Here is a 27,466-nt window from a genome sequence, read left to right as displayed (position 1 = left end):
GGCCTTTTCCTATGACTCTCCACACTTTCTTGTTTGCTGGACACCTGATGCCTACACTTCCAACAGCTGCTTGTTTGCGAGGGAGCTCTCTCTCCCAGGAGTTCCCAGAAAGGGTGTCCAGATATTAGAGGGAATGGCTGGTGCTCCTGGGAACGGTACTTTAAAGCTAAGGCTTGGGAGTTAGAAGACCTGATTACAAATCCTGGTTCCATCACAAAGCTTTGATTTTAACCTTGAACAGATGACCAGCACTCAGTTTCCCCACCTGTCACTTGAAAGTTATGGTTCCTAGTGTTTTGATGAGTTGCCCAGGCCAGTGCTTGGCATAGGCAGAGATCCAGTGGTGCCAGCCTTTTATGCTCCAGTTTGGGAGCTGGAGACTTGCTTTTGCTCATGAAGCTGCTCTGGGCTGAGGCGGGCAGGGCTGCCAGTTGGGGTGGGGCTGGCATCATGTCCCTAGAACCGGGGTTTTAGGGCAATTTGTCACAGGGGTTTGGCCTCTTACGCTCTTAGCTTTCTCTCTTTCCAGCCTGAAGAAAGAAAGATCTTGTGTTCTTCAACAGAGCAAGAGGGTGGGACTGGACGCCCTCTTGTATAGACAAGATCCATGATGACCACGATGGTTGCTAGTCAAGCCCTGGAACTGAGGTCTCCTGATGCCCAGGTTAGTGATCTTGGCTGCCTTGTCGCACCCCAGGCTGGTTTTCCTGTCTCCTGGTTAGAACGCTCTCGTTTCTGCCTCGGTAACTCTGCTCAAGCAGTTCTCTTGCACGTGGAATGCCACGTTACTCTTCCCCAGCTGCCTAGCAAAATCACACCCAAGCTTGAAAGCCAAGCTACACCCCACACTTTTTTATTTTAATAATAGAAAAGAACCTGGGGTTTGGCATAAATTATTTCATGGCTTAAACCTTGGGTCTGGCTCCGTGTCAGCTTCCCTCCCTGTCCCTGAAGGGGGCAAATGCCCACTGAGCGTGCATGGTGAAGGACACCGTGCAACTGGGGGAGGGGCTGCTCGTGGGCCTGTCCCCTGCCCAGCCCATCCTCCAAGGCTTTGAGGGTGGGTCTTTTCACCACTCTTTCTTCTTGCTTCAATGCTTTGGCGCCAGGGACTGGTGTGTTCACCAACTATACTGCGCCCACTTCTTGGGGAAACTTTTGGTCAGAAGAGTTTCAGATGTAAACCAAGAGGAAATCATGAGAAATGTAGACATTTTGCTTTTGGAAAGATTTCTCCCCTTTCAGCCACTTAGCCTACAAGTCCTCCCAAGCTCTCTCTTTAGCACCTGGCTAAGAGGAGCTTGGATTTTGTGTTAGACAGATGCGGGTTTGCACTTAGCTCTATCTCTGGCTGTCTATGTGAACTTGGGAAAGTTCTTTCATTTTCCAGAGCCTCAATGTCTTTATTTGAAAAATGGGTAAAATATTACCTTTTTTGATGGTGTCATGTCTCCATGGTTATCATGTCATATCCACACATTTCTCATGATTTATCCGTGAGAGTGTAAGTTCCACAAGGGGAGGGACTTTGTCTCCTCCTGAATCCCAGGCACCAACAAGCCATAGTAGGTACTCAATAAGCACTTGTCAGATGACTGAGTGAATCATGCTTAAAATGATGGAATATACCCAAGTCAGTAGACGAGACCACTGAAAACTATGTTCAAACATGGAATGGTGAGTGCAGGGGTGAGTACATAGAGTCAAGTGTGAAGAGGAAAGGCTAAAGCAGGTCTGCACGCTGTGCAACGCTACGCACACGTACGTGCCCACTGGCTAAGACCAAGGGGATTAATATTCTTGAAGAACGGGGGCGTGCTGTCTGTTGGGGAAGAACCAGCCTCTAGGTTGATGAAGTCCCCTCTCCTAAAGGTATTTAAGCAGAGGTTGACTTGGTAAAAGGGCTTCTTTCTTGGGCTAAGGTGGAACCAGCTGAGATCTGCAGGTCTTCTGACCTCCAGGAGCTGTGGTTCTGCTCTGCTTTAGTGCCTGAGCCTAGAGAATGAAGGCCGGGGTGCCAGGGTATGTGGACAGACCTAAAGGCTGTAGAGGTCCCAAAGGGCCTTGGATGAGCACAGGCTGAAGGGTCCTTGAGGGACCCCCCAGAGAGAATGCCTTTGTGCAGGGCATAGAGGAGTGGATGTGTGCGTGTCTGCATGCACATGTGTGTGATATCTATATCTCATATGGCAGTGGGTGAGTGCTTGGGGACATAGGAAAAGGTTTCACCATTTAAACTCAGAGAGATGGTGTATTAGTCAGTGTTCTGAGAAACAGAACCAACAGGATGTGTGTGTATATATCTCTATCTCTATCTCTAATCTATCTCTCATCTCTCTCTCTACCATCATCATCATCATCATCATCTATCTCTAATCTCTTGTCTATCTATCTATCTGTCTACCTACCTATCTATCTATCTATCTATCTACCTACCTACCTATCTATCTACCTACCTACCTATGTAGATTTGTTAGAAAATTGGCTCACACAGTGTAGAGGCTGGTAAGTCCAAAATCTGCAGGTTTGGCCAGCAGGCTGGAGGCCCAGGAAAGAGCTGAAGTTTGAAGCCAAAGGTGGTCTTCTGGCAGAATTCCCTCTTGCTTGGGGGAGATCAGTCTTTTTCTATTAAGCCCCTCAACTGACTGGATGAGGCCCACTCTCATTATGGAGGGTAATCTGCTTTACTCAAAGTCTACTGACTTAAATATTAAGCTCATCTAAAAAAGACTTTCACAGAAACGTCTTGAATAATGTTTGGTCAAATATCCGGGTACTGTGGCCTAGCCAAGTTGAAGAAAATTAACCACATGGATGGGTTTAAAACAGAACCCTGAGCTAGAAGTTTGTCTGTACTCAGGATAGTGGACCTGGGGGCCAGGTGTTGCTGTCCTAGCTTTTAGCCCTCACATAAGTGTGGTCTCAGCTCATTAAGACTGGCCCTGAGTCAGGAGGGAAGGACCAGAAAGGGGTCAGAACTAATCAGCTCACATGGTCAGTGCTTCACAATCACGTTCCTGGGGATCCTTTGTGTGTGCAGCCACAGACACAAGTCTTATTTTGCTCTCTGGGTGACTCAGCTCCTCCACGTCACTCTCCATGGAGACTGTGAGAGGAGAGCCTCAAAGTCAGGGTCACTCTGAGCATCCGTTAATAGTCACTTCTTCTGGGTTCTCTGTTAGGTGGCCTGGACCTGGCTGGTGCTGGGCCTCCTTATCATCATCTCACTCATCTTCAAGCAACTCTGGGGTATACTCACTGTTTCTAGAATTAGTCCTAAACTGCTCAAACAACTCATTTGCCTCACACTGTTGTATCTTACTCTTGGGTGTCCTGGTGACCGATGTGGTCACTCGCTCCCTCATTTTTTAATTTGTTTTGTTTTGAATTTGGCACATGCTGTTGTCTTCTGGGTCTTGGCTCCTCTCAATGATGATGATGATGATGATGATACTTCCTCAGTAATAGTGATATCAGCTCTCTGTCCCAGCAGCACATGGAGGATGTCTTGGGCATGCCTCTCTGATGCAGTCCCTGGGACCCTACACTGAGAGTGACAGGGAGGACTTCTACTCTGTTGATCTCAGCTTTCCAGTTGAGGCCTGCAGAGTTCCCAGGCTCCGGGGAGGACCATGGGACCACAATGGAGGGAGGCAGTAGAGATAGCATGCTCTTTGCTAGGTTCCACCTCCCAGCTTTTCATGAGCTTGGACACTTTGACTTCTGCATATCCCCAGCTTTCCCACAGCAATTCCCAGAATCTCCCCTGCACTGGGGCAGTGGGGACACACGTGATGGTTTCTGTCTGTAGCTCATCGAGGTCACGTGTATGATGGAGTCCAGGAGTGAAAATGGATCCATTTGTTACAGGTGCCGTGGTGGACATTTGTGGTTTCCCTCCCTGGCCCCCATTTCCTCTTATGGCCATAACTACTGTCCTCCCCAATCTATGTTTGGGCACTCCCCTCTCACCACTCTCAGTCCACGTGGTGGGGGTGGGCTCTATGGTGGCCAAATGGGCTAAACCCAGACTTCCTGTAACCTGCCAGTGTATCCCTTGCCCTGAACACAGTGATTGGGTCATTGTCTTAGTCCTTTCAGGCTGCCGTAACATAGACCATGATACCACAGACTCAGCGGTGATAAACAATAAAAATTTATTTCTCACAGTTCTGGAGGCTGGAAAGTCCAAGATCAGGGTGCCAGCATGATTAGATGAGGACCCTCTTCTGGGTAGCAGACTTTTCATTGTATCCTCACATAGCAGAAAGGGCAAGGGAACTCTGTGGGATATCTTTTATAAGAACATTAATCCCATTCATGAGAGCTCTATCCTCATCACCTAAGCACCTCCCAAAGGCCCCATCCTAATACCATCACATTGAGGGTGAGGATTTCAACATACAAATTTTGGGAGACGTAAATATTTAGATCATAGCAATCATGGTCTCATCCATGAATCAGTCAGGGCCAATGAGATGCCACCAGACTTTTGCTGGAATTGTTCGGAGAGAGGCAGGTGTACTTTCCCACTGGACCTCCTGAGTCCATCTATCACATGGGGGTCACCACAGTAGATGGCAGAGCTCTGAAAGAGATAGAGTCTTGATGACATTAATTTAGCCAGATGCGTATGAAGTAAGACCTATCTCTAGACATTTTTTTTGTGTGCTAATAAGTTCCTTTCATTTTATTTAAGCCAATCTCAGTTGTGTTTTCTGTTACTTGCAACCAAGAAAATCCTAATGGAGATAGCCCTGTGACCTTTGGGTCAAAGTCACCTCATCAATATTCTCATAGGTTGCATGATTTTGAAGTGAGTCTAGCTGTTTTCCTTCTTTAGTTGGGTGCAACTTAGTCCTTGTGTTATGATCAACTCTCTAATTCAAACTGTGTTGACACTGCTCTTGGTTTTCAACAGCTGTAAACAGTTCTTTGAGCTTGTCTGGAGGCCATGATTCCAAAGTCAGAAACCCATAACCCACTTGCAGTCCTGTGGGAACCAACATATCGAGTCTATCAGGTTAGTTGGTACAAGTCCTTGGATGAGTTGGGAGGAACCTTCAGTCATCTATCAAGTCCTAGAATTCTTTTATGCTGTGGGGGGGAGGTGGAAGTCTTCTGGTCATCTGGGCTTCCAGTCCCAGGGTCCAGCTTACCCTTCAAGTATTTCTAAAGAGGATGGAACAGTTGTTCTCACAACAGTTTCCTGGCTGAGCAAAGACTACAACACAGTCATCATCTCTGAAGGCAATGGACTTCATGGCCCAAATCTTGACTGTCCCTGAACAGGAGCTGTTGCCACCCAGTGATTTATTTCATGGCTACACCTTCCAGGAAATGGGTTTAGAAGTTGTTGAAATGTGCGTGTATTTTTGTGTGTTGAGTTTTTGGGGTATTCTTCTTTGATCTAGCCGGCGAAATGACATCATAGGAGCTGAGAACTTGGACCGTTTGGGCTTCTAGCTATCTGCTCTTACATTCTGCCGCATTTCACATTCCCGTGGATGTTCAGCCTACAAAACTGTGCAACGGTGATTGGACATGAATCCTGTAAGCACCAATAAGCAGCTGGGGGTGTAAGTGAGTCCAGGGAAAATGAAGGCGCACTGTAGTCAAGACCTGTAGTCTTCAGACCTGTGTTCCTTATAAGCTATGCAATTCCAGAGAAAGAGGAATGTCTGGGGATAGCACCTTCTCTTATCTTGCTAAGACAAGCTAGAATGTCACCAACTCCTCAAATTCCTGTGTGTTTTTTCCCACTATGACATTTCTGGGCTGCTTAATTTCACCGCATAGGGGGTTGAATTCTGGATCTTTGTCTTGCCATATTATTTGATTTTTTGGAGGGCGGTCTATGTAAGCCTTTCCTCTCTCACTAACTAGCCTGAAACTACTGGGTGGGTCAAGACTGTGACTTACCTTTCTACAAACCAACCTCTCCTACTGCCCACCTGGCATCTATCACAGTGCCCTGCATCTAGAGGGTGTTTGGTGTGGCCCTGTTGACCCTCGGGCCTTTGCTGTCGTGGAGAATGGGGGATGGCCAGTGGGGGTGAGGGAAGAGTCTGTGGGCAGAAGTTAGGTGTGGTAGGGGAGGTGGAGGTAGGGTGGCCAGTACAAGAAGGAGGCTGCAGCCCTGGTCCATTGTCCAATCTGTGCTCATGTGCCCCCTTGGCTGCACGGAACCCTCAACAGAGTGAACCTAGACTCATGGCTTGAGGTGGAGCTGGAGATGTGGAAGCAAAAGCAACCACAGCCCCTTAAACCAGCTGAATTGATCTGCTGGTCTGGAGCCCTTCCCCTGGGCCAGCCCTGTTAGGTGGTTTGTGTCCTGACCCAAGAGGTAGGAATGATGTTGAAGGGCTAGCAGCCAGAGAGCTGTGGGCAAAGGGCTTGCTCCTGCCCTTGTTGAGCAGAGAGTGTCGAAGGTGTCTGGAGTTGGTCCCCAATACTCTACTGTCTGCAGCCTTATCCTAAGGATCTCATGGATGCAGAATCTCGAAGGTCCAAGCCCTGTTCCCAAAGCAGCTGCTTTGAAATGGGCCTTCATCCCCACAACCTCCACCCCAGGATGACTGCTACCCCTCCTTGGGATCCACCCCCCACCTGTAGGCCATGCACATTGGCACTGTGCTTGGTTGTGGACCGGGAAAGAAGTTTACAGCTCTCCAGAGGAATAGCCTTGTCCCTCCCCCTCCCACCTGAGATGGTCTGAATTGTCTCTTGGATGCTGGATCCAGACTTTCCTGCGTGTACGTGTGTGTGTGTGTGTGTGTTGAGGGAGAGAGAAAGAGTCTGAGAGAGAGAGAGAGACAGACAGACTGATTTAAGATTAAACAAGAATGGGGGCAGGGACAAGTGGAAAGTCACAGAAAGCATGTCCTCTCTCTCCGCTGCTCTGGTCCCCAGCCCTGTGGATAGTGACTGTCAGAGGCACAAGGGGGCTGGGGTGGGAGTGACCTACAGAGGGCCCAGGCATTTGCAAGACTCCTCACTTCCAGCAGTGACCAATGTGCTTTGGGGAGAGGAAACCGAACAGCTCCTCCTTGGTTGCCAAGTATGTGGACTTAATAGGCACTGGGCCTGGCTTCTGAGCTGAGCCCTTGGGGCCATGCAGAGGCCCTGAGCCTCCCACTGCTATCTCTATGACTTGGACACATCATCTCCGTTTTAACTGCCTCAACTTCCTCATCCATAAAATGGGTATCCTACCCCCACCCCCAGTGGTAAGTCAGAGGGGACCACAGGTGAGGCAGCACTTTGCAAACTGTAATGTTCCTGCCCTAGTGATGGTGGACGTCACAGATGACAGAGCCCAGGGACCTCACACTGCAGTGCTGTGGGTCTGCAGAAGGACGGGAGGGACAGCAAAAGTTGCTCCTCTGAGGAAGGCAGTTTGGCCCTCTCAAAAGTCTTGGGTCTTCACCCTTTGCGCTGGGTCGCGAGAAAGCAGGGGCCCAGCAGAGCTTTAGGGGGTGAGTGGAGGGGGCTGAAGTGGAGGGAAAAACAGGCAGAGGGACCAGGTCCCTTGTTGCCTCCGATTTGTCCAGTCACTTGTCCCTGTTCTCTGAGCTGATTCCTTTCCATTCTGCAGCAGGAACTAGGGGGGCCCTTGGACCCTCAAGTGTGACATTTTCATGGAGGTGGTGTTTGGGAACTCAGGAAGAAAGGCAGCCCACTGGCATCGTCCCAGTCTTGGCTGCCCCTAAAAATACGAAGTGATGCAGCTAACAGGAAAGCACAAAAGGCCTGGCTTGGCATCACCTAAGATAGCCTGGCACTCAAGCCCAAACCAGGACGTAAATGGGACTGGTAACTGAAAACACAAGATGTCTCTCTGATGGGATGGCAGGGAGCCTGCTGTGATCTCTTTGGCAGAGCACACCATGGGGATCTGAGCAGAAGCCCCTGGGGCTCTCCCAGATTTACCAGTGTGGGTAGAGTTGGGGCCCAGCCAAGGGCAGCCCCCCTGCAGCCTCTTGCCCACTCTCTGGCTAGTGGGTCAGCATCAGGTTGACCAGCCCAATTGGCTCTTGTTGGGTGGAGTGGTGGGCTCAGTGCCACTGGGGTCATAAATTCTGTCACCCTAACCCTTTGGAGAGTAGCACAGACCAGCCTCTGCTGCCCTCCAGCCTGTCGACACCCTGGCTAGCTTGGTTTTGGCTGTACATGGAATCTCTGAGAAACGCTGGCCTGGCCCTCCCACCTCAAACAGTGGATTGATGCCAGCCTCCGGTGTGTGAACGTCATGGCGCAACACCAAAGGCTTGTTCTTCCTCTTCTTCCTTCCTTCTGCGTAGATGCGGCCCCATGGGTCAGCTGTGAAACCAAAGGCTTCAGATGCTGCTCTGACCTGTGACTCAGGTCTTGGTGGGTGGGGAGGCAGGACATGGGAGGGAAAAGCAAGGCTGTGAGTGACCAACTCGTCCCTGTTTGCCTGAGACTTTCCTGGTTTTGGCGTTGAAACTAGTAAATCCCAGGAAACCTCTCAATCCTGTGAAAATGGGATGGTTGGTCACCCTACTGCATCGAAACCTCCAACCTGCTCGTCATGGGGGCCCAGTGTCCTCTCTGGACTGGTGTCCTAGGTGACTCACCCAAAGTCATAGGGCTGCTAGCTGGCACAGGGAGGACTTGAATCCAGGGCCTCTGATCACAAGTTCTGGGCTCTTTGCCCCTTGTCTGCCTTTCTCAGCTCTGTCCATGAGGCTCTCTCCAGTGATCTTGGACAAATTCCCCAGGATGGAAGTGGTGATGAAATAGCAGAAGGAGGGAGCAGAGCAGGGAATTTGTCACCCTTAGGGGATTAAAGGCTCAGGGCTATGGGACCCCAAGAGGGGAAAGACTCAATCTCTGCCCTTAAGAATTTGACACTTGAGTTAGAAAATACAGTGGTCTTGCCTGTGGGCGTCTGGCTCAGGTGCACACACATGTACCAGGGAACAATAGATAAAGGGTGTGGCTTATCAAGATTGCGTTACTCTCACTTTCTTTAAAGAATTTGTTTGTTCAACAAATATTTATTGAACATTTGTTCTTAAACGTGTTGTTCCCTCTGTCTGGAACACACTCTTCCCCTCCCCATTCTTTATCTCTGCCGCTCCCCTGCATCCCAGTTCCATCCATTCTTCAGGTCTCAGCTTAATATATAATATTTATTGAACACTTAATAGACAGCACTTTGCACTGTGTAACTCATTTAATGCCCATGAAAACCATATGAAGCTATTATACCCACTTTATAGATGAGGAAACTGAGCAGTCAACCCTCTTGCCCAATGATGCATGATCTTAACTGTTGGGCTGGAGTGGCTCGGCCTGCACCTTGCCTGGAAGGAAGGCTCTCCCATCTCCCTGCTCCCAAAGCCTGCGTGATCATTCCCTGTTGGAACGCTTGTCACAGAGCAGGGTCACAGCTGGGCTCCTTGGCTTTTTCTTCTGTGAGACTGAGTTCCTGAAGGGCTAGCACCCTTCTTGCTTCATCCCTAGTTCTAGGCATTTAAAAGAAGCTCATTAAATACCTGGTGAGTGAATTAATAAATGAACCGATGGATGAATGAATGAGTTGCCTCAGTGGCTGATGTTGCTCCGAGGCTGAGGTTCTCAGCAAAGGCTTCTGTTTCGTCACTGTGGGGCATCACACACTGGCAGCGTTGAGCCAGGGGGCTCTTTACTCACAGGGTAAACACAGCTCTCCTTGCTAGAGTGATAATGTAACCTTGAGATTGGGGAACAAACTGATTTTTAAACACTAATATAAAGTTGGACTTTTGTTTTGGAGTAGACTGAGATATTCTCACGAATTCTTAGGATAAAACTGAGATTCGGAGGAAATTTCACGCTTGCATAACCTCCACAGGCAAGTCTCAGATCCCACTCTTTCCCCACCCCTCTTTTGCGTTTCTTCTCTGCTGTTGGGGTGCTTTGGTGCAAACGTTCGAGAAATGCTGCTCAGAGCAGTGGCTGCAACGCAGGGCATGGGGCGACTTGGCTCAGCGTCGGGGACAAGGGAGGGCATCCGGGGAGGCGCTGTGCCCCAGCAATGTGCGGGGAGCGACCAGTCCTCACTGTGCCCGGCTTTGGCTTTGAGGGCGCCCATAGCTGTGGAAAGAAACGCTTCCCGGCTACACCCTGAAGTACCACTACAGCCTCTTGGAAAACCTCACACTATTTTTAGTGCCCTTAGCTCAAGAAAATGCCATCTCTTTTCCTCCCCACAAGCCAATTCATTGTTGATCTTGCCTGGGTCTTAAAACCCCGTTCTCCTTTTTAGCTCAGGGAGACCAATCCTCAGTGCAGCGGAGTTCCTCTGTCCATTTCTATTTTCATATCTTGTGTCACTTATTCACATGGGAAAAATCCAGCCATTTCCCCATGTTGGGGCCCCACATAACCTGGCTTCGCGTGTCATCATGTGATTGCTCTGAATCATGCGGGTGCATGAAGGAAGGAACATCAGGACTCAGGATTTGAGGCTCCTAAAGTTGGCGTGATTGGGGCTTGACACTGAGCGTGTTTATTTCCGAAAGCGTTTCCCAGGAGAAGAGGAGAAACGAGTGCCTTCCAGTTATGAGGAGCCAAGAGGGGCGATGTTCTCCACTGGAGGAATTCACTCGGATTCAACAGGAACGCCAGGAGACGCTCGGCGGTCACAGTCCTTTGCAGTTTACAGAATGCTTTTCTGTCCTTGTCTGTTTATATGTCTACCACTATAATAGAGAAATGAACAGACTGCTGTGGGAAACCAGACAACCGGGGCTGACCATCTGGAGGGATCAGAGAAGACTTCACAGAGGAAGCAACGTGTTAGCTGGGTCTTAAAGGATATGAAGAAAGGGAGAGATATTCCAGGCAAAGGGAACAGCATGTGAAAATGCAAGGAGGTATAAAAGAGCACTACGAATTCTGGGCACGGTAAGAAGTGTGACATGCCTAGACTACAAAGTGCTCATGCAGGAGCATCGTTGATGAGACTAGGGAGGAGATGTGGGTCGAGAATTTGAAGAGTGACTGGTGTTGCTGTGGGCAGTGAGGAGTGGTTAGTGTCTATTTTGTAGGAAGTTCACCCTGGAAGCTGATTGGAGGCTGGACCATTCTGGAGTGTGCAGGTTGCTGCACTGGGCACAGCGAATTGGACCCCATGTCTAAGAGGACTGACCTTTGATTTTAAAGGTCTTATGACTACAGACTGGACAGACAGGGGTGGGGAAATTTAATTGAATTCCCCAAAGAGAAGATAACACAGATGCCACCACTCCTCTCTCCCATGCCCATGGCAGGCATTGCTAATCACTCACAGCACTGTTACCTGCTGAGTCTGGCTTTGGCTACGGATTTCTTCCCAATGCAGAGCTGCAGGTCACCACCACCATTTAGCTGACGTAGCACATGAAATCAGGCACATTTGCTATTCCTGCCCCAGGGAAATACAGCCTAATGTTGACATTAGTCCAAACTAAGCAGCACCAGCTAGGAAAGCTTAATATAAAAGTTCCCAAGAAATCATATTCAAAATAAACACAAGCTGTTGGGGCCGGCCCCGTGACTGAGAGGTTAAAGTTCTGTGTGCTCTGCTTCGGCGGCCCAGGTTCATGGATTCGGATGCTGGGTACAGACCTACTCCACTCATCAGCCATGCTGTGGAGGCAACCCACATACAAAATAGAGGAAGACTGGCAAAGATGTTAGCTCAGGGAGAGTCTTCTTCACCAAAAAATAAAAACAATATAAAAACAAAACACCAAAATAAATACAGGGTGTTGATGGGGAAGAATCAAGTTCACAACCTTGAGAAAGTACCATTTAAAAAATAGTAACCTGGGATTACTTTTCCTATAAAGCAGCAGAATCACACAGTAATCATCATAAACCTGTCACACTCTCTCCCACACACTTGGAAATTTTCAAGGCCTTGTTGCCCCAGGTTTTGCCTTCCAATTTCCGCTTTGGCCTGCAGAAAGAGAAGGGAGTTGCAGAGTGTGATATAAACAAGAAATCGTCTAGTTGGGCCCCTAAGGGGGCAGGGCAGCCATATTCCTTGGCCCAAGAAGGCCTGCTTAGCCCCTGGCTAGGAAAGACGTGAGATTCTATCTGACCACTTCCCCCTGCCCTCTGCCGGCGGAGAATTCCAGAATGACAGCAAGGCTCAAGTTCCATGGAAGATCCGGGACCTGTGCTCCAGCTGCCAGTCAGTCAGCTTCCCTGTGGCTTTGGCAAGCAAATGGGACAAACAAACACCTCACTGGACTTTCAACCCTCCCCTTTCGTGCTTGACCGGGCCTAGGGCCTGCCTTTCCTTCTCACATCTCCCAGCCCCACCCCAAGAAGCAGAAGGAAAGTGATATTGGCCCCTGGTGTCCTGAACCCCCAAATCCCTGGCTTTAGAACAGTCTGCAAGGTGCTGTGAGAGGGGGTCCCACCCCAACCCTCTGCACACGCACCCCATTCCCTCGACAAGCACCCCCTTCCCTCGCTGGGCTTTGCAAACAAGCACATATTGTCTTCCCCTTCACCGTGGTGTACAGAGCCCTGATGTCCCTCATGGGCTGAGAGCCCGTCACCTGGCTGGGCTGAGGAACCCGCCTCCCACACCTAAAACCAGCCGGCACTTGTGAGCTCTGATTACCCCGAACCATGGAGGAATGGACCCCTGCAAACCCCACTGGGACCCTGCAGGCAGGGCCATGCTGCAGAATAGAGACCTCATTTGTAGTCACCGTTAGAAGTGTAGGACACCCATGGAAGGCTCCTTCCAGACCAGGGCAAGGTCCCTGGCCAAACTGGGGCTGAGTCCTTAACCTGGGCCTTGGTTTTCTCCTCTGTAAAGTGGTGGCTCTAACACTGACTTTGCAGGCTGGTCAGGAGGATTAGTGACCATTTGCAGTAGGAGCCACCTAAAGGGTACCTGCCATATGACAGGGACTTAGCATGTGCTGGCTGTCCTCTGGGCCTCAGCTCGCTGTCTCCAGGGAGTATCCATGCGAAAGGAGCTGGACATCCAGCTGGATGGCCCTCTTAGCCCATGGGGAGGGCAAGATGCTGGAATCATCCCTCACTCTTACCGGGTGGCAGGGAGGTTGCTGTTGTCACCGAGAAGTAAAGCGTGAGGGTTCTGCCCGTGGAGGAGCAGTGCTGCGCCAACCCTCAGTCCACAGTCACCCCGCAGGCCATGACATGCCAAGTAGGATTGGGACCAGAAGGCACAGGGTCAGCCTTTGCCTCTGGGTCAGTGGCCTTAATGACACATGCCCTCTTCCCCACACCCACCTCCAGGACCACCTGAATTCCCGCCGGGGTCCATTTTCCTCTCAGTGTGACTGGGTTGGCCCTTGCTGCTGGGCACCCATTCAGGGAGTTCCCACAACGTCTGTCTAATACCCACATCTGCCTGATACTCTCGGTGAGTGACATAAAAGCAGGAGAGTTAGATGCCCGATACCCCCTCACTTTCCTCTCTATCTAGCTTTCCTGTTTCTGCTCAGACTCAAGACAGAGAGACCCTCACACCCCCTGGGAAGGGGGTTCTAGGGTTTCCATGGAAGGCACTCCATGGAGCTCACAGCAGCTGTCCCTTGGACCCTGAGACCTGTGCTGCCCTGGCAGAAAGGATGAGGTTGCATCAGGCTGGCAATTCATTAGGTACCACCTAAAAGCTACGTCCTCCTGAATTCGGAGATCAGGGAGGACCCGGGGTGCTAGTCCTCAGCCTCTTCTCCACGGCCCCAAACCATTCAGCTCTGGCCCCAAACACCCCCAGCAAACCAAAAGCTCATCAGAGCGCTGTCTCCACCCTGTTCAGGGATCATGTTATGTTCTTAGCACACACCAGTGAGAGAGCACTCGCTCCCCCAAAACAGCTTGTCCAAAACGTCTTCCAACATCATAGGACTTTCCCTGAGAACAACTGTGTTAAATGTTCCCTATCACATTAAATTTCCAATGAGGTTTTCGTGTCCCCTACAGATGGGGCTCCAGGCAGCTGGCCAGCCAGCCACATGCTAATATTGCTGAGGTTCCAAGATAATTCCCTTCTGAGAAACCACAGGTCCATAAAGGGCAGCAACTGCTCGGACAATACCGGGTCAGAGCCGAGCCCACACTGCAGCCACCTGTCCTCATCACCCTTCACTGCCGAGAGGACAAAGGATGTCTCTCAGCTCATCCAGAACAGAACAGAGACATCCGACGCGGGCCTGCGGCTGTCTGTGCCATGGCTCTTTACAGAATTAGTTGTTCACACCAGCTTCCTTGGCAGCGTGTTGAAAGGTAGCAAAGATGGGCACCCTGCAGTGAGGGGAGGCAGGAAGATCGGGCTAGCATGTGGAGAGAGGTGTATTAGCACTGAGAAATAATAGTATTATTAATATTACTAAGTGTTAGCGTTTGTTGAGCACTTGCTACGTGCCTGGCTCTGGACTCACACTTGGCATTTATTACCCTATCCCACCCACCCTGTGAAGGGATATCATCGTCCCCATTTTACCGCTGAGAAAACTGAGGCTCAGAGAAGATAAGTGACTGTGCAGATGCTCAACCAGTAAATGGAAAAACCCGGCTACACACCCCTGTCTGTCTGAACCCCTAGCCTACCACATTGGTCACTACCCACTATGGTTGTGGCCACCAGTCCTGGCTCTGCTGCTTCCTAACTTGGTGGGGCCCTGGGCCCACCTTTCTATCTCTATCTGTTTCCTCAGTTGTAGGATGAGGAGGATGCTGTGATTGATTAGCAATGCCTGCCATGGGCACGGACAGAGGAGTGGTGGTGCCAGTGCTATCCCCTACTTGGGGGATTAAATTAAATTTCCCCACCCCTGCCTGTCCCGTCTGTAGTCAAAAGAACTTTAAAATAAAAGGTCAGTCATCTTATACAGGGACTCCAATACATTGCACCCAGCACAGTGCCCTACACACTCCAGAATCCTCTATCCTCTACTCAGCTTTCGGAGTGAACTTCCTATAATGTAGACACCAACGGCTCCCTGCTGTCTGCAGCAACGCATGTGGCCCTTCAAATTCTGGACCCAACCCTCCTCCCTAGTCTCCTCAACACAAGTTCTTTTATACCTCCTTGCATTTGCATATGCTGTTCCCTTTGCCTGGAACGTCTCTCCCTTTCTTCATATCCTATAAGACCCAGCTAACACGTCACTTCCTCTGTGAAGTCTTACCTGATCCCTCCAGACAGTTATTCCCCATCCTCTGTTTTCCCCAGCATTCTGTTCATCTCCCTGTTATCGTGGTGGACATAGAAACAGACACCTGAAGATGCAGCAAGCTGGTTCCCCATTAGCCCGTCGGCCTCCACAGGATGGGGACCGCTGTGTGGTTCTTCAGTGTGGCATCGTCCCTGGCTCACAGAAGGGGAGGATGGGAAGGTTTATAGACTGAACCAACGTGAGGAGAAGCTCCTGGCCGTGTGTTAAAGCAGTCTGAATTTCTATTCCCATTTGTTCCAGCCTGCCAAGGATGCGGCTTAAATCACCCTCCTTGTAAGGAGAGCAGAGGAGGAAGAGCAGTGATTAAATGCGCTTGATAAAACTTCTCCATTTCGTGTTTGGAATAAAAAAGGGAAGGTTGAGATAAAACAGTGCTTGTTTTGAGTAGTTGGTGTCACATCTGAGCTGGCTTCTCCAGGCAAGGCTTGTGTCTCTAATCCTCCCCTGGTGAGCCCAGGGGTGGGGAAGGTGGCACCGAGCCTCAGTGGAGGGCAGTCCCAGGTGAGGCAGTGGGGCAGAGGTTGGAGGAGGGCGGGGACGGTGTCACAGAGAACAAGAGGCCCGAGCCAAGGATTGAAGGAAGAGTGGCAGTTTGTCAAGTGGGGAGGCTGTTCCAGGCAAGGAACAGCATGTGCCGGGGCTGGGCACATTAATGTATGTGTCTGCCTGTGTGGCAGGTGGCATCTTTTGGAGAGGAGTGCACTGTGGCCCTCTCTCATCCTCACACTCAGCTTCTCCCACTAACTTGAAAGGCACCGAAGGAGGGTGACCCTCCCAAAGCCACTGTCCTAACCCATCACCCATCCCTTCTCAGCCCCAGGCACGGCAGCCTTGGACGAGTGCAGCCAGGGAGGGAAGGGGGTCCCCAGGCCCCTTGGAGCTGAGCGTGAGTGGAGAGGAGAAGGAGCTCAGGCACGTACAAGGGCTGCCCCCAGGACAACTGGGCTGTCTGAGGCCTCAGGCCCACCCCATAGGGCAGAGAAGTTCAGCAGGCCCAGTCGGGCCCTCACAGCTTCTCTCTCGAGGAGGCGATGAGGATTCCAAAAGGGTCATTTCCATCATCACCCTCTTGACCCTGACTGAGGCTGTGCTGGGACCTGGCACCATGTCCTGGCACTTACTCGTAGCATCTGCCCTGAGTGCTCAGGGCTCAGGAGAGAGAGACCAACAGCGAGAGCTGACAGATGCACAGTCTGGATGTGGCCCGTTGCTGTCAGTCGGGGAAAAAGATCCATCCTCGGAAAGTTGTGCAAGATGAGCTTCAGTCATAAACAGTGTCTGGCCTGGCTAAAATGTTTGCCAGGCCCTGTTCCCCCAACTTACTCCTCAAAGCAGCACTCTCCGATAGAAACCTAACGTGAGCCACATATGCGATTTAAAAATTTCTAGTAGCCGCAGTAAAAAGGTAAAAAGAAACAGGTGAAATTAATTTTAATAATTGAATCTAATTGAATTCATTGAATCCAATGTATCCAAAACATTATCATTTCAACAGGTAAATCAATATAAAAATTGGTAATGAGATTTTACAGGTTTTTTCATACTTTGAACTACAGTGTATTTTGCCCTTGCAGCGCATCCCGGTTCAAACCAGCCACGTTCCAGTGCTCAATAGCTGCGTCTATTGGTGGCGATTGTATTGGATGGCAGAGTCTCAGAGGCTTAAGCAAGTTATTTAACCCCTCTGTGCCTCAGTCTCCTCATCTGACAGATGGTGGTGATAACAGTACCTAGAGATAATACCTACACAGGGTTTCGAACAGCCCCTGGCTCAGAAAGCTTTTAGTCTGTGTGCATTCATTTTATTATTATTGGTAGGCTCGAGGCATGCTGACGGGGCTGGGTCTGAAATGGACTTGAACCTGGACGGGAAGGAGGGGGGTGACCTGGTAGAAACCCCTGTGGCCTCCACTCTAGGCCTCCCTAACTGCCTGTGGACCCCATACTCTAAGCTCCTCACCTCGGTTCCGTCACTCTGCCACATGCCTGGGTGGACCATCGCCTCACACCCTTTGGGTTTGGGTTCGGAAGCAACTTTCTCTAGACATGGCTCCTGTGTCCACCTTGGTAGTGGCTCCTACTGACCCTTTGGCTCCTGGTCCCTGCCCTCTGGCTCTCTAGGACTCCCCACGCCTCCCTGGGCGACAAGCCACCCGAGTGAAGACGCTAGGGGCACGGGGATACTTCCCAAGGAGGGGCCCTCAACCCCCACTCCCCAGGCACTGCTCTGTGAGCTGCTTTGGGTGGTGGGATGTGGTTTGTTTCCTCCAGACCACTTCTGCATGTTGTGCCACAGTAAGCCTGAGCCGTAGGAATTATTCCTCATTTAACTCATGAGGAAAGTGAGGCCTAGAGAGGCCAGGTGACCTCTCCATGGGCACAGCGCTGAGTGGTGCGCTGGGTCCAGAAGCCAGTTCTCCTGACTCCTTTTGGCCGCTCTAAGGAGAAAGGCCGAGAACGTGGGGCAGGACCTTCCGTACAGCATTTCACCATTTGGTCAGCTTCTCCCATGTGCACATATGGGCTGCATTAGTGGCTCTGGAAGTGATGGTGTCCCGAGCAGAGAGCCCAGCCTTGCTTTTTGCCCTGGGGTGCACTTAGTGTCATGTGTCAATCAGAAGGCCCTCAACAACCCGTCAAAGTTGTGGGTCAATATTTCCTTGGCCCCTGGCAGGACTGATCAGCTCCCTGGAGAAAATGAGTTGCCTGACACAGCTCTGTAAGGGGCCCAGGCCTGGTTGGGGGCTGTGAACCTGCTCCTGTGCCCCTCACTGTGGGCCGCTTGGCCTCGGGGGTCTCACCGAGGGGCCTCCTCTTGGCCCAGCTATTGCCTATCATCTCCCTGCCCACTGCTTCCTTCTCTGGTCCCAGGATTCATTCATTTATTCATTCATTCATCTATCTAGTATTTATAAGCACTGTTTGCTGGGCAAACGGGACAAGTGGCGAGCAGAGTAACAGAGATCCTGCACCCATGAGCTTAGTGTCCAAGGGAGGGAAACACTAGTCAGACAATCGCACGCACAATCATGCGGTACCAACTGTAACCAGTGCCCGGGGTGGAGAGCAGGCATCAGGGGAGCTCCAGTCTGATCTGACTAGTTTGGTGTTGAGTGGGGCCATTGACATTATTTTTAAAGCTTTCCAGGTGATTCTAAGGTGCAGCCAGGCCTGGGAACCACGAGGGTGGTGAGGCAGAGCATGGGGCGTGGGGGTGCTTTGGATCCTGGATGTGGGCGCTCTCTGAGTTTCCTACTGGTGTGACCGGATGCGAGATATTCTGATATAGCCCCATCAAAATGCAAAATTGCTGTTTTTAATTTCCAAGAAACACACCCAGCAGTTATTTTTGACCCTTATTTTTTTCACTTATATGGTCTTTGAGCCTCACGCCAGGGTCTGGGGAGGGAGGAGGCTGAGGCAGTGGGGGAGGATGTGTGTTTTCACATGGTGCTTCATAAATCATGAAAAAACCTGAAAATGTAATATTAATTTTTTAAATTAAAGTTTAAGTTTTTGAATAGGTAATATGTTTACATAGTTAAAAAACACGGTTGAGAGTGAAAAATCTCCCACCCACCTCAGCCCCCTGTGCAGTTCCTGCCCCCTGACCCTTAACAGGCAATCACATTTTTTTCTTTCTTCTTCTTCTTCTCCCCAAAGCCCCCAGTACATAGTTGTATATTCCAGTTGTGAGTGCCTCTGGGTGTGCCAACAACCAGTTTTATTTGTTTCTTTTGTACGTTTCAGTTTCTTTTTCAAAATATAAGTAAATAAGAAAAAAATCCCCCTTCCGGTGTTCTACACCAAACATAGCATATTATAAACACTGTTCTGCACTTGTCCCCTAATCGTTATATATCTGGGAGTTCTTTCTGTATCAGTACGTAAAGCGCTTCCTCATTTTTCTTATTTTTTTCCAACAGCTGCACAGCCCTTCACGGGGTGGACGTGCCGTGAGACCATGATTTATTGAGCCATCCCGAGTGATGGACGCTTGGCTGTTTCTCATCTTCTCCTGCTGTAATAAATTATGCTGCAGTGAATAACCTTGTCAATATGTCACTTCACGTGCTTGCAAGACTATCTGTAGGAGAAGCCCCCAGAAGAGGAATTACCGGGTTAACTGGCACGTGCAATATTTGTAATTTTCATAGATATTACCAAATAGATATTACCTGCCCCTCCAGGGGGTCTCCCCCAAATAACGAATGTGGAGCTTGTTTCTCCACAATCTCTACGACAGAGCAGATAAACTCCTGGCTTTTGGCCAACTTGATAGATTGACAATATCTCAGTGTAATTTTCATTTGCGTTTCTCTTCTTATGAATAAGGTCAAGCAACTGTGCGTATATTTAAGGGCCATTTATGTTTCCTTTGCTAAGAAGTGTCTACTCACATCCATTTGTGTTATTGTCCTTTTGTTATCAATTTGTAAGAGTTTGTCCATTTTCGAGAGATTAGCCCTCAGTCTGTGATATGGGTTATAAATATTTTCTTCCAGTTTTTCATTGCTCATCACTTTTTTTCCATGCAGAAGTTTTCATCTTTATTAGTTAAATTGATCTAACTTTTCTTTTATGACTTATGGAATTTGAGCCTTGGCTAGAGATTTCTAACCATGGCTGAATAGAAATTCTGCTGTTTTCTTCCAGGCATCTCACGGTTTCATATATTTTTAGTTTTAAATCTTTGATCCATTTGGGGTTTATCCTAGTGTATGGTGTGGGGTATGGAGCCCACGTTATTTTTCTCCAGATGACCCCATACCATTTATTGATTTATCCATATTTCCCTCACTGACCTGAGATGTCACATTTATCACACACTCAATTCCACAAGTTCTCACATTTTTATTCTGTTCTATTGGGATATTTGTCTGGGCATATGCTATGACACACTGATTTAATTATTGGGAGTGTTATAGTATGTTCTTTCCCATAGCTCCTCAGAGTTTCCATGGATATTTTAGTTCGTTTATCTTTTCATCTGAACTTTAGAATCTGATTGTCTACTTCTGTACCTTCTGTCCCAAATTCTGTTGGTATTTTTTAAAACACTGGTTAGCAGTACGGGTTCTGGAATGAGATTGTCTACATTCAAATCCCAATGGTAATTCACTCTGCAAGTTTGGGCAAATTTCTTAATTTTTTAAAGCTTCACTTTCCGCATTGTATATTTCATAAGGTATTGTGTTATGAGAACATTCATATAAAGAACTCAGCTAGCATTTATTTTGTTTACTATGTACAAAGTGCAATAAAATGATTATTTCTGATGTTATTATTCTTATAATCATCGCCAAAATATCTCCATAACAAAGTGTGCCTGCATCAAATAGCCATATCCCAAAGTCATGTGTCGCTGGTGGGTGACAAAGGGAAGAGGGCTCTAGCAGCTCCTGTGTGGCCACAAGATTAGGGTGATGGGGATTCATTACCGTGGCTGTGGAGGCCCTGGGTGGGCTCTGGCCACCAGTGGAAGAGCCTCTTCAAGCCCCATGTGTCCTGGATTTAATACATTGCAGCCTCTGGGAACTGGGAATGTTGGCTGGGCGTGCCATGGCCTAAATGTCAGCAAACAACTCCCCTGTTTCCTTTCCCCTCCTCTTCTCAGCTCCTCTCCCACCATGGGGAGGTTTTTTGATTAAAAGATAGAGGCCCAGATAGTAACCAGAATGACGATAACAATGGTCACCAATACTTCACATCTCTTATCGTGAATCCTCTCAACAACCTGGAAGAAGCAGCTGGGAAGGAATCTAAATCAACGTGGCCATTCAACCAGTGTCAGGGTTTTTGGGTCAATATGCTGCTTCCAAGGTTGCTGTTGGACTGGAGTTCTGCTTCTTCTTGTTGCTGCTTGGAGATATGTGGCAATGAGAGTGAGTTTCAGACCAGATTCTGCCCCGTGAAGAACTCTAGGTGAGTAACTACTAAAGTGTCAGGCCCATTCCTTAAGAACTCAGAATGCTTCCTGCTCCACACTCCAGGTGGAGGAAATGGTGTTTTGATGGCAAGACCCCCAACCCTTCTAGGCAGACCAAGTGACAGACCTCTCCATTAAGCAGGGGGTGGGGCCCACAGACCAAAGAGCACTCTAGTCTCAGTGCTTTGCTAGGTGGCTGGCCTTCTGGATTCTTGAATTGTGTTTATGCAAAGGCCAGAATGCTGGACAGTCTTTCTAGCCAGCCCTTGTCTCGAACCCCTGTTATTTCACCCCTGATAAGTATGTCTGACCTCCATTAGGTTAGGCCACAGACCATACGGTGCAAATTTAGATAAGGATATTTGAAGCCTTAGGAAGTGCCTTATAGAGTGTGGATTCCGGATGGGGAACGGCAAGTGCCTTAGGGTGAAGATGAAGGTATATACGTGTATAATTAATTCAGGACCCAACACATACGAGACGCACGGCAACTTTTGCTGTCTTTGTGAGGAGTAGAATGCCCAGCTCGAACTGGTTTAGTCATGAAAAGCAATGTTTGGCTCGTGGAACCAGAAAGCCTGGGGGTGGGCAGCTGCGGGATTGGTTGATTAGGGCTCAGTGATGTCACCAGGGACCCAGGTTCTCTCCAGCTCTGTTCTGCTTGCACAGTGACTGCCTGCTGCCTCAGGCTTCATACCTGGGCTCACAGCCCCAGGCAAGAGTCGCGGGGATCCCTCTCATTGGATGGGATTCAATTCCATGTGGTCCCTCGGACCAATGACTCTGACCACAGGAGATGGAATGTGCTGATTGGTTTAAGTCAATTGGGGCCTAAATCCGGAGGTTTCAGTTACTCCAAACCACATGGGAGGGGGTGTGTGTGTGTGTATAGAGGGTCGCTGTCCAGGTGGCAACCTGGGTTTGGCTATGAGGGGGAAAAGAGGTTTGGGAGATGGGTGGGCAGCCAACAAACACCCTTGTGGGTTTTCTCCTTTCCCTCCACCCCAGCAAGAACAAGGGAAACTCTCCCCTGTGACGTCGTCGCTGCCCTGCAGTGGACCCAGGGCACAACTGTTTCTTTTCCGCTTGCAGACAGCCAGGGCTCACTCCTGTCTTCTGTTGTTCACATTCTTGGACACCCCCAGCCTGTCCAAAAGGGCCCCCTGTGAGGCTTCTCCAGAAAGCCTTCCAGAGGCCTCCAGCCCTCAGGGAGCCTCCCCACACTGTGGCCTCACAAGTAGGCATGCTTTCTAACTGCTTTGTGGTGACTGACTCTCCATTAGATGAGTGGACATTCAGGAGCCATTGTCCTAATCATGTCCCTGAGCCTACTCCTAGTCCTTCACTCAACAGGTGTCATCCCAGCCTCAGGTTGAGCCATTCCACCCCTGGCGGGATGTGGAGGAAGCACTGTGGCCTCTGAGAGGGCAGGGCTGGGCATTGGTCTTGCTGCCCTAAATCCTCTTGCCTTTTTCCTCCTCAGGGCCTTTGCACTTGCTGCACTTTCTGCCTGAAAAGTTCTTCCCAAAGCTGGCTCTTTCATAGCCATTAGATCCCAGGGAATATGTCACCACTTCAGTGAGGATTTCCTTGATCACCTTTGTGAACTGGACTCCTTACAATTCTTTATCTCAGCTCTCATGTTTCTTTCACAGAACTTTCCATGATGTGCAATTATTTCATGTATTTGTTTGGGTCCATCTCTCCCAATATAAGAAAGCGGAGGCAGGGGCCCTGGCTGTTGTGTTCACCGTCATATCCCCAGGGCTTTGCACAGGGCCCAGGGAAGATGAGACAATCCATTTTTGTTCAATGAATGAATGAATGAAGGTATATGTGAGTAAGTGAGTGAACGAATGCCTGAGTCTGGAATCTGTTGTGAACTTGGGGGATCCAAGGGTCTAGCCAGTGGCCCTTTATCTTTCCTCATTGTCTCTGCTGTTGGTTTACTCTGGCTTCTGTTTGGGTCCCATGAACATCCTGCTCTGGCTGGGCCTGCAGCCACACCGAGTCATAGCCTGCCAGCACCCCAAGGCCATCAGGTTCTGAGGGTGTGATGGGGGACAGAGGGCTTCCCCTCCTCTGTTCCCATGCTCCCTGCAGGGCATTGCTTCCACCCTGAGCTCACCTAGGAGCACAGCCCGGCCTCCACTCATCTGTTCATCTCTTCATCTCTTCTCCTCACACCTGCCCGCCCCCTAGCTGCCCTCCACGTATGGATCTCACACTAAGTCAGCTTTGCCCTCCCTTTCTTCTTTTCTCTTTTCCCTCAAGAGCCTCATTCTTGCCTAGTCACCCCAACTTCCCCTCCTGATCAGAGTTAGGGATGGCAACAGCCACAGCCCATGCCGAGCGCCCTCTGCCTGGTGGCCGCTCTGCAGGCCTAGCTAGAAACAAGCCTCTGAGGTAAATGCTCTTCCTCTCTTTCAATGACAGGGAAACCGAGGCACAGCGAGGTTAGGGGTGACCTCTGTGTGTTGGCCACGGCTCATTTTGACTAGTAACTCCATGATCCAGGCCGAGTCATCAAAGGGCATCTGTGTGAGTGGTCTGCTGCCATGGAGGGTGGCAGGGGCTTCCTAAGGGCTGCCCACAGGATGAGGGTGGGATCAAGGCCCGGGGTTGATCCCTCCATGTGGAGGCCCTTCCATTAGCCTGTACTCCAGCCCTCTCTTCCCCCAAGGAGGTGGCAGGGAAGCGGGGAGGAAAGTGGGATGAAGGCATTAGCCAATGGGTGAATTTCAGAGCAGAGACAGGTGGTGCGACCTTCACCATTTCCTCTTGCCCGTGTGTCCATTGTTCTTGGTCACAGGGTGAGTTAGGGGGACGGCAGCCCCACCCCTGCCACACTCACAGAAGGACAGGGTTGGGGGGTCCAGGGCTGCCTGGGCCTGGGTAGGGGATTTGTCTAATTCTGGGGTTCAGTATTAGGAGGCCCAGGGGCCTGCGGTTCTCAGCCACATTCCCTCAAACGGGCATTCTTAGCCAACCAGGGGATATTTCCGTCTCCCTCCTCCTCACTCTTCTCTCTTCCCCATTTGTCAGGACCTGGCAGGCAGGAGGGGCCGTCCACTGGGCCTCCTCCAGCCCTAACCCCGCAGCACAGAGCGGGTTGCAGGGGGGTCCCTGGGGCTCCGTGAGTACCTCCCACGCTGCTCCAGGGGGTGTATTGGTGCCATCCCAGACGCCCCTCGGGGCCGCGAAACCCTTTTGGAGGATAGTCCACTACTAGGAGAGAGAAAACGTGGGATTTGGAGTGGAGCTGCCAGATAAAATGAGGACACCCAGTTAAATTTGAATTTCAGATAAACAATGAATAATTTTTTTTTAGTATAAGTATGTCTCAAATATAGTAAGGACATACTTATACTAGAAAAATTATTCACTGTTTACCAGAAGTTTAAATTTAACTGGGTGTTCCGAATTTTTATTTGCTAACCTTAGTTTTATTTGGCAACCCTAGTTTGGGTAAGCTCTGGATGTTTCTCAGCAAATGAGAAGTGAGAAGAGGAGAGGAGGTTGGCTCCCCAAATGTCTCGGAAGGTCCACAGAAACCGGTAACAAACCCTCAAGCACGGGCTTGGGCAGTAGGAAATTTATTAGTTCTCATAACGAGCCCAGAGGCAGGGAGGCCCCTGGGCTCCAGCTCCAACTGCTCCGAGGTTCTCTAGGCTCTGCCTCCAGGATGGCGTCCCTCAGGGTCCCTAGACGGATGCCGTATCTCTAGGTGCCACATCCACATGGTTGCCACCTGGTGGCCATCGCTTTCCTGCAAGGAGCCCTTTCCCAGGGCCCTCCAGCAGGCTTGCATCTCGTTGGCCAGAATCGCGCGACCATGCCCAAAGGACCACTATGATTGGCTGAAAGCAATCAGACCAGCCTCTAGGAGCTTGGCCTCTTCAGAAGCCTCTTACCGAGAGGAGAGTGGGTGTGTGAACTGCGTGGGGCCTCGGGGTCTGACATCCCCCCATGCTCCACGGAGAGGGGTAGTGTGGCCTGAGAACAGCTTCTAGGGCACTCTCTCCCGACCCCTCACCCCTACCCTGCAGGCGGGTGTCCTTTCCAGGTCAGTCTTTCTCTGAGCACCTGGAGCTGCTCATTTCGGATCCAAGATGCAGGGCCTTTAACGTCCCTCTGCCTCAGGTGCTCACCCCTGCTTTTCCCGTGGCCCCACCTCACCGGGAAAGCCCTGTGTTCTCTTGCTGCCTCTGTCCTCTTCCCAAGGGCGCTTCTCCACGGGTGTGTAAGCATCTCTCTGATGGACGTGCTCTTCGTCCTTTGTACCCACGGAAGCATTCCCAGGAGCCCTGCAGTTCCACGTTGCTTCTATGAGAGGTCCCTGTGGCCCTGTCCACGGCAGCCTCAGACAGCCAGCATCGGACAGCCAGCCTCCTCCCTCAGCAGACTGAGTGCCCTGTTCTCCCCTGTAAGGGGCACAGAGTCTGGTGCACAACAGATGCCTGACTGTTAACTGAGTTGTCTGATGAGGCCCAGCGCCAGGAGCCTGGGCCAGCTGACGGTTGGTTAGCTTGTCCAAGGCCACAGTTGCCTGTAGGCCTGTTTTAATAGGTTGGTCAGGCAGTCACTGGAGCCTGCTGGGGCCAGATGTGACAGGCGTGGGTCTAAGTCTGTTCTGGATTCACTGCAAGAAGCCCCTGCAGAGGAGGCCCTTTAATTGAGGATGGGGAGGCGTCAGACAGAGAGAGGCCGGAATGTCCAGGCTAAAGCTGCCTGGGGCTGATGGAGATGGGAGCAGGCCTGCCGTGGAGGTCTCCCCACCAATTCCTGCACACTCCCCACTCCTGGGCTGAAAGAGCTATGACTTTGAAGCAGCTTCAGCTGCATGAACCTTGGGCTCCCGGAACTCTGCAGAGCTCTTGTCTCCCCTGGGAGAGCTGAGACTGGGAGAGCCCCATCTCCCTGGCCTTGGTTCCTGAGGACACAGGTGAGGAAGTGCCGGGAGACTGCTGCCACTTTAAGACAGACCTGGGAGCCGGTGAGTATTCCTGACACACTCCAACTCGATTCAGTTTGATGAGCATTTAGTCAGAACCTACTCTGTGGGTGTTTCTAATGAGGTACCCCTCATTACTCAGTACCCCTACAGGTACTCAGGTACTCCCTCATTTACTCAGTCCTGAATGCCAAGGATCAGGCTAAGTGTTTTTTCTGCTTTAATCTCTTTTAGCTTCACGATATCCTTGCAAGGCAGATATTATTCTTATTTTCATTCCCATTTTACAGGTGAGGAAACTGAGGTTCCGGGAGGTTCATTTACCTCACAGGTACACAGTAGTGAGCAGCAGGGCCAGGATTTGCAGTCAGGCCTGTCTGTCTGACATCCAAGTCTGTCCTTGCCCTTGAGGGGCTCACCGTCCCCGCAGGGAGAACACGTGAGCCGCCCACCCCCAAGGGGTGGAGGGCAAGGAGGGCTGCTCCTTTCCACGGTGAAGCAGAGTCTCTCTGGGTGGTCCAACCACACCGCCCTGTGCCTGGGCCCAGGCATTCCCACTCCACCCAGGTGCTGCCCTCCTCGTCCTGTTTCTCTTCCAGCCTATCTTACACGGGAAGGGTGGTGGGGGGAGGGAATGAGGATATAAGGCTGGGTGGAGCAGATGTGTTTGGGAAGCAATGGTTTCCCATGTCGTCCCAGCTCCTGAGGAGACTGTGCTCAGTGTGGAGGGGACTCCCAGCCACGTGCAAGAGGCGAGGAGCACCTGGCCGGCGGGTCCTGGGGACACATCCAGAAGGTATAGGGTGATGTCCAAAATATTTCACAGCTGGTGGCTGGCTATTGGGCAGACCCAGGCCTCTGCTGTGCCAGGTGTTAACCCTTCTGTTGCTAGACTGTGGTGCAGTCCGGGGGTCCTCGGGGAGGGTCTGTGGCAGAGAGTACTGGGGGAACTGTCTCAACTGGTATACAAAGTGTTCCACATATGACCAAGCAGTGTGGCTGTGCGAACGTCCTGGCAACATGGCAGCCCTGGTCTGGGAGGCTGCGGGAGGACAGGCCAGTGAGTTCATGCGAGCAGGCTGTTTAGACGTGACTGCTTCTCTGACTAGCACATAGTACTGATTCCTTTTCCCATTTGGCTCCCGAAGGGCCTGGTAATGGGATTGAAGAAATCTGAATGAATCATCTGATGCGTCATGCCTAAGCTTGCAATGTGCCAAGTGTCCCCCAGGAGAGACCCTCGGATAGCAGGCCTGGTGTTCAGGACACCATGCTAGAGACGGTTCCCAGAGAGAGCCATGGATGTAAGATGCTCTGAGTTCTAGAAGTGCTTGGAGGGTTTGGGGAATTGTCATATGAGTT

General features: G+C 50.5%; 1 long non-coding RNA gene across 2 annotated transcripts in view; it reads left to right on the top strand.

Moving 5' to 3' along the window:
* LOC139085488 (uncharacterized) overlaps positions 1-27,466 on the top strand; it is a 66,024-nt gene that overhangs the window by 10,519 nt on the left and 28,039 nt on the right. Inside the window, exons 2-4 of one of the 2 annotated variants that reach the window (XR_011543816.1) lie at positions 530-664; positions 4,922-5,023; positions 5,415-5,733. This is a non-coding gene — a long non-coding RNA (uncharacterized lncRNA). Of the gene's footprint in view, positions 1-529; positions 665-4,921; positions 5,024-5,414; positions 5,734-27,466 lie in introns of those variants that run through there. The other variant, XR_011543817.1, reaches the window with a different exon arrangement.

The sequence above is a fragment of the Equus przewalskii genome, chromosome 1 (assembly GCF_037783145.1).
Source record: "Equus przewalskii isolate Varuska chromosome 1, EquPr2, whole genome shotgun sequence".
Taxonomy (NCBI): Eukaryota; Metazoa; Chordata; class Mammalia; order Perissodactyla; family Equidae; genus Equus; species Equus przewalskii.
This window is presented reverse-complemented; position numbering and strand designations above follow the sequence as displayed.